Below are 7,804 nucleotides of genomic sequence, written 5' to 3'. Positions count from 1 at the left end.
GGCCAACATCAGCAGTCTTTCTTCTCTTAGCTTTAATAGGTCAATAGCATATAAAATGTTGTATCCGAAACTAATGATAAAGGTATTTGAACGGTATAATGTCAATGGGTAGAGTCGCGTGTGGTAGCTACATAAAAATCGCGAAGAAAGAATTTATCTTAACTGCAAGTTTTTCTATCAAAGCAACGAGCATACCAATGATAAAATACATTCAACATAAGCATAGAATTTTTGAAATTTTTGCTTGCTCTGGTCGTCAGCATGATGTAATGAAAAATTGATTATCTAAAGGCATTGTTAAGTTATGATATAGTTTACGGTCCATGTTGCATGAATTTCCACTTTGTGGAACTTAGATCTTTGCTATCAAAATAAAATGCTTTGGATTGAGAAGGAATTCAATTTCTTCCACATTCGCAACGAATTTTCGAATTAATAGCCAAGCATGAAATGGCGTGTGGTGTCTCCACTCCCTTCTTAAAAATAGACTTATCACCATGATTTTAAAGAAACCGACATTAAGAAAAAACGATACTAAATTGCTCAGGCTGCGATAATTGTATTGCTTTTCTCTTAGAGGGTATATTGATTTTGTCAAAATGTTTGCAACGTCCAAAAGGAAGTTTCAGCTTCTACGTAAAGCATACATATTTATCCGATCAGAATGTTGTGAATAAATGTAAGCTCGTCCGTCTGTCCGTCTGCAAACGTTCTTCTGGCTGCGAAAATGAATCTATCGACATCGAAGTTGGTGGAACCATTGGAAGTACTTGCACGCAGGTTGATATTGAAAATGGGTCAAATTGGTCATGAGTAACACGTAAACTAAGGACATTTCTGTTTTACAAAAGGAAAATCAGATGATTTTTTACTCGTTACTGAGAAACTATAGCGGGGAAACATTTAAAAATTTGAACATATACCATATAGACGATGATATAGTATCTGTAGAACAACGGAGGCGGTCAGGAAATATTTTAGTGCATTAAAATTTGATATATGTGTTAGAAACAAGCTTTGAAGACTCTGTAAACCGTATAAATCCTTGAGCAGCGTAAAATAGGAAGTGCAAGGAAGTGTGTCCATCTGTTTATTTGCTCATGTGTCCGTCTGCCTAACCGCGTAATATCTGTGGCAAACATTCTCCTAATGAAGACATGGCTTATAATTTTTGCAAAAGAATTTGAGAATGATTCAAACCGATCAAAGGACACGCCTACAATGCAAAAAATACGAACATCTTCACTTTCTGCATTTTTTGTTACTTATTCATAAACTACTACAGATACACAATACAAATTCCCACACTCTTACCCTAACAAATTCAAAAATTATCCTTGAGATCTTTAATGCAATCCTAACGAGGTAAGCAGAATACCTAAACCTGAAATTTTAATTCAGTTTGCCTCGCTTAGTGAGAAAAGCCAATCCAAAGAGGTAAATTAGACTAGAAACTCTATTGTGTCCGTTACAGGGATAATGAAATAGCTATTTGCTAGTGAATGAACGGTAATTAAAATGATATTCTATAGTCAAAAATAAATTATACTAAAGACTTGGAAATTATTCAAAAAATGTAGCTTGATACGTATCTACCGAGCACGTAAGTAACAACTGTCCTCTCAATTATTTTACATTATATATTCACCCTCTTCATTAAAACAAAACGCACTGTTTTTTTCGCTCTTTGTCTCTCAAGAATGTTTAGCTTTTGAAACAGAAAAGCAACGGTGTGTTTGCTGTATGTTGTCTGGAAAATCCGTTGCCATTTGAACAAATAAATAGATGATTCAAAGAAAAAAAAAAAAAAAAAACAAGTCAGAAAATTTATCCGGTCGTGACCGAATCTTGCAATTTTTTAGTCGATTTATAGGCATTTCTACAGAAAAGAAAACGTCTACCACAGATACGGACAGGCGAACTTAGGCATTGCAAATTTGAAACTGGCCAAGAATTCATGTACTTTATGAGGCTTTTGAGACTTGCTTCTGCGCGTTAAAAGAATTATACATATATTGATATATTGTAATAGTGGGTAGGCGTGGTCAATTTGTCCCGTTTTTATACATATACTACAGCATCGTCGATTGATTAAGCGTTCAAAGTTTTGTAAAGTTATTTGTTATAGTTGGTGAGTAACGAGTAAAAAACCACATTTTTTTTTTTGCTTTTCAAAAACAGAAGTGTTGTCAGTATAAGTGATACTATAGGAGTTGGTCTTCAACCGACTTGACATATGTTTAATACTAACCGGCGTGCAAGAACTTAAAATGCTTCTGCCAGGAGAATGTTTACAACAGACATATCACAGATGAACCTGGGTAAATTGATTCAGAATTTGACGGCGATCAATATATGTTATATTGAAGACTCCTTTTGGGCGTTGCAAACGTTTTGACAAAATGAGTATACCATTCATACTTCTGTGATAAGAATAAAAAAAAAAAATGAAAAAACAAGAAAAAAAGAAATATACGGCAACAGTAGCTGAATGAATTACATAAAACGCATGCAAATAAAGGAAGCAAAAGTAAAATAAAAATAAAATAATCAAAAAAAGAAAAAAAGAAAAAAAAGAATTAAAAAAACATATACACACATAGCATAGCAAACAACGCACAATTGCACTCACTGTAGGTAGCAAATTGGAACAATTTTTTCCTATAATCTTACTCGAATGCAAAACAGTTTTATGCGAATGTTTTGTACAAAGTATGTGGGCTGGTGGCGTACAACTTGAGTTAAAGGAAAGCTAACAGTAACCTCCTGATGTGCTGACATGCCTTTGTTAGCTTTATATTGTACAAGCAAGCGTATGTGTTCGCTCATATATGATTGTACTTATATATCATCTTTAGAGTTTATCATGCGTAGCAAACTACAACTCAAACATAAACCAACTGTTGTAAAGTGGCAGCAGCAACAACAGCAACAACAGCAACAAAAGCAACAATAATAGCAATAGCAACACCAATAAACGACAACGGCACAAACTATAGTGACAACATTAACAATTGTGCGGAGGAGATGACGAACATAAACTAGACCTGATGAAAAAATATGTGCATATGTAAGAAAACCCAAAAACGAAAAAAAACAACAATTACAGAAAATTGCGATGATACGCTAAGAATGATGATATGCTACTCACAGGAATAACTACAAAACAATAACAACATCAAAAAAAAAAAAAAAAAACAGAAAAAAACGAAATGTTATTTTGCATAGCATACAAATCAGCACTTGAGCCAATGAAATGCATGTTTTTTTTGTTTTTTTGTTTTTTTTTAGTCTCTGCTTGCGCTTATTTTATGCACATTGTTAACAACAACTGTAGCCTATACGGCGTCGTTTGTGTCATCAAAAACTGGCGGCGTCAGTTTTGTTAAACGGCTGCTAGGTTACACCATTGGCTGCGCCGCGAATATGCAGCGCCGTTCCACTAGTGCACATAACTTTGTACAAGCGTGCATTATGAGAAATTCAAATGCTATTCAAGCCATAGAAAACATTTATATTTTTGTTAACACATGATGTCTGCACATCTCTTGTCATCATCGGCCTTAGTATTATTGCTCGACTGCTCTACTTGGATGTTCTTCTTTCTTTCCTTCTTCCTTGACGTTCTTCTTCACCCGCCTTGTACGCATGATCACTGAGCTTACACTCCTTGATTTTCGACGATGCATTTTTTGCATTTAGTTAAAAATATGAATAAATGCTGGATTTTTTTGTGTTTTTTTCCTTTTTTTTATCGAAAAAAAAAAAAAAATTCTGTCTATTTTTTGCTACACTTTAATTTAAGATATTATACCGTAATGCCTGTGTTTGCCCCTTTCTGCGTTTATCAGTTCGCACTGATGACGTTCAGTTTTTTTCTCTCTTCTTTCAACGCTATTTTCTGGTTAGTTATTGCATTAATTCAATTGAGGATATTTATCTGCCTGCATTTCCATATGGGTGTGTTTGGCTTTGTGAATACATTTTGTGGCGATAGATACGTCGCACGTTCGTCTCTTATCGTTTGATGTAATATATCCACAGTAAAATTTTGTTTCGTTTCTTTTTTCTTTTTGGGCCAACAAGGGACATCTGCCAAGTTTTAATTAGTTCAATGAAATATACTGAATTAGCGTTTTTAGAACAAAATATACATAATTCCATTTTATTGGAATGCAATCAAATCTCAAGTTTTGGAACAATTTTATGTTTGCTGTAAATGCAGTTAATTTGCATTCTTAATGGCGCCGAAGGGAGGCAGAAAGAAACAAAGGTTGAGAAATGAAGAGAGAGAGAAAGAGAGAGAGAGAGAGAGAGGGAGAGGGAAAGACCGAGAGTTGGGAATTGAGTTGACTTGACTTTTTTTATCCGTTCAAACTCCTATGTCGAGGCTGATTCGTCGCTGTATTTCTTACACCCACACCTTTATCGAGCTAAGCCCGACTTTGCATGATTTAAACCAAGGAAAAATGCTATAGCGGGACTTCGCCCTACATCACTTCGCTTAATACAATTGCATAAATATAATATAAACTGGTGCGTTCCGAACAATTTTTTAGAGAGTTCGATTTTGGGTCAAAAAATATCGGTGTAGATAGTTCCATCAAAATATCTCGAAGACTGCGACCTGTAGGTTGTACACAAAGAAACGAAGCGGACGAGTAGAGCTAGCTTCGATCGATTCAGAAAGTGACTCCGAGTTGGCCGATATTCCAAAACGTAGCTGTGTCTTAAGTTGTTCTGAATATTACTTGTTGGGGGTGTAGCACCGCAGGGTATAATTATTAAATATTTTTTTCCGCTCAAATACTATATGTGCCCTATTCCAAATATTTAACATTAGAACTACCGACATTTTACACAGGCGCCCGATCCTCTTTCTACCCGTCTTTAAAATAACACGGTTCACTTTTTTTACACAAATTCTTGGTTCGAGCACAAATCCAAAAATAAAAGAAAAATTTTTTTTCACTTCCAATTTTGACAGCGTCTCACAGAAACTTACGTATATAACATACAATTAAGAGTATACTGTGAAGTCAGTCGGTTAATGCCCACACATTTGTCAGTGGCTTGCTATATATCCACTTGCACTATATCCACTTGGCTGTTAATAACGAACAAAGTTCTTCATTCTAATCAAACCCGACAGTTGTACTAGACGTACTCGACGTATCTATTGATGGTAGCATTTTTGATTCAGTTCGTAATAAATGTGCACGCTTGTAATCAAGTAGCGATGAATATTTCGTAAATCAATATTTATTCCCAAATCCGTCTTATTTCTGCAGCTCAAGCAATGAGTGAAGGTGCAGTGCCGCATTTCGATACGGGTTTACCGGTCGCAAATATAAAATAATACAAAAATATAAGATCCATTAAGAATATCTTAAAATGTTATAAATTCGTTCTTTTCCAAATCTTTCTAATGGATTGAAATTGTGCACTTAAACTCGAAAACAAGCGAAAGAAGAGCGAATATCAGATTACAATATTTATTTTTATCAATTAATTGCGAAACGCAAAAAATATTGATTTGAGATTTGTTCGTGCTCGTCTTTTGATCTTTTTCACTATAACTTTGAGCTCTATACCCACAGACATTTAATAAAAAAATGGTACGGGGTTTTAATAGATTATATAAAGCGCAGAAAATTTATATCCATCGCAATAAGTAAGGTCCTGTTATGAGTATTATGAGCCCCTGTATATGAGCAAAGTATACATGCATAGTAGGTTCTCTGCCAATAAATACTATAAAATTTATTTTTTTTCATTTGAAATGCTACCCCTACATACAGATGTCCTCTTTGCAGTGGTATTTGAAATCTATTCAATATAAAAATTAATTTTAAAATCTGTTAACCCAATAATTAAATGTCACTTCTCCATGCTTTAGGCGCAATGGAATAATTGTCGTTCGTATTGCCTAATGCGCACAGATCAGCAATCTCTCCTTATAATAATAGGCAGAAAGTAGAGAGGGAGACAGAAGATATCGCGTGTCTAATGCAGCACTATTAACAAGTTCGATACGTCGCACTTATGCCGAAGATAGAATGAAGCAATCGAAATTGATTTCTCAGTGACATTAACTAAATTTGGCTATAATTAGAGGAAAATATAATTAATACAGAAACAGAGGCAAATTCCCCTATTTTCTTTTCGGGATTCGCTTTACAAGAAAACAAAAAAAAGGCGGAAATAATTCGTACAATGCGGAATTTTTATATCCTAGGCCACTTCTAGCACAAGGACGCATTGAGCCACACATTAAGCACAAATAAATTCTCTGTATTCTCGGTCGGGTCAATTTCTGAGTTTTATTCCGTGAATGTCTACAAATCAAAATTAGAGTCGTAAAGGCATTAATTATGCGACTTATAATTTATGCCCAAGAAGTTTATAGTTTCCCGAATACTTCAAACCCGAAGGCGGCACGACCATATCTCTTCGTCTTCGTTAATTTTTTTAAAGTTAAACTGCTGCTTAACCTTGATAACATTATTCTACAGTCAGGACCGAGTGAGCTTTTTAATCTATTTTCTTTTAATAGGTCAGTTCGTAAAACCATTTATTGATTCCTCGAGTTACGTGCTCTTTGACCAAATCACCTCAAGCAAGGTTCCAAAGAACATTTTGGATGCTCTTTTACAACTTACAAACGTAACCTTTTAATCTTCGCCGCTAATAAGGAGATTAGCTAGTTGCTTAATATTGGGACGAAAATGTGGGTATGATATGCGTTGCTTTCTTTCCTGCTAGCCTGGTTGCCTGCCATTTTCTTATTTTCTTTACCTTCAATTTTGCTGCATCTATGGTAGATGTTGCCATCTATTGTAATAGGCCTTAATGGCTTCGAGATTTACGTAAGCGTCAGTAAATAAATAAATAAATAAGTCTGTGAGCACTTATGCAACAACCAGAAGGACTTGAAATCGATGCAACCATGCCTGCCCGTCTTACTGTCTTCCGTCTTGTTTTCTTGGGCTCAAACTGCTAGTAACAGGTTTTGAGGTATTTTTATGAGACCTGGTCTGCTGACATGTTTTGGCCCAAGTACGAATGCTCTAGAAAATGTTTCGAACGGGACCACTTGCCCGATCATTTCCATTTGGTTGGGCGATCCGCTACAGTGCTGTTACGTGTTTGATTGCATATTTCTGATACTTCTTTAATAAAATATACTTTAAAGATTTCTCTTACGATTGCGTAAGCAACACTCAGACCGATCGTTAAAAGTAATCGACAACCGTTTTAGCTAACAACAGCTTTAAAAAGTGTTTACAGAAAAGCTGATGATATTCTACGAGGCCATTAAGCTAGGAACTATGCTTTATTGTGGGTTTTAACACGGAAATGATATTTTCTTCAAAAAATTTTCCTTTATATGTTATTATAAAACATATTTTTCCGTTTAACCGCACAAATCCAGAATATCATAAATATTCAATATCCACAACTTGTTATTCTATCTAAATCAAATCACAACAATAAAACGAACCCGTTCAGATTAATAAATTTCTAGTCGATTGTATGTCTGTGTGCGTGTATGCATGTGTGTGCGAGTCTAAGTTTATGTTGAAGGCCTAATAAATTTTCAATCATATTCATATGTGCAAAAGTAAAGTGCGATCGTAAATTTAGAAAAAAACAAACAACAAAAAACAAAAAAATAAAACGCATTAGAGAGAATGTCAACTTATAAGTTAATAGTCAGATATTAGTATATGTAAAAACGCATATATATATATATATGTAAAACCGTATGTGTGTAAAAAATAAATGCTTGCATATGCAATAA

Source organism: Glossina fuscipes, unplaced genomic scaffold (genome assembly GCF_014805625.2).
Source record: "Glossina fuscipes isolate IAEA_lab_2018 unplaced genomic scaffold, Yale_Gfus_2 86, whole genome shotgun sequence".
Taxonomy (NCBI): Eukaryota; Metazoa; Arthropoda; class Insecta; order Diptera; family Glossinidae; genus Glossina; species Glossina fuscipes.
This window is presented reverse-complemented; position numbering follows the sequence as displayed.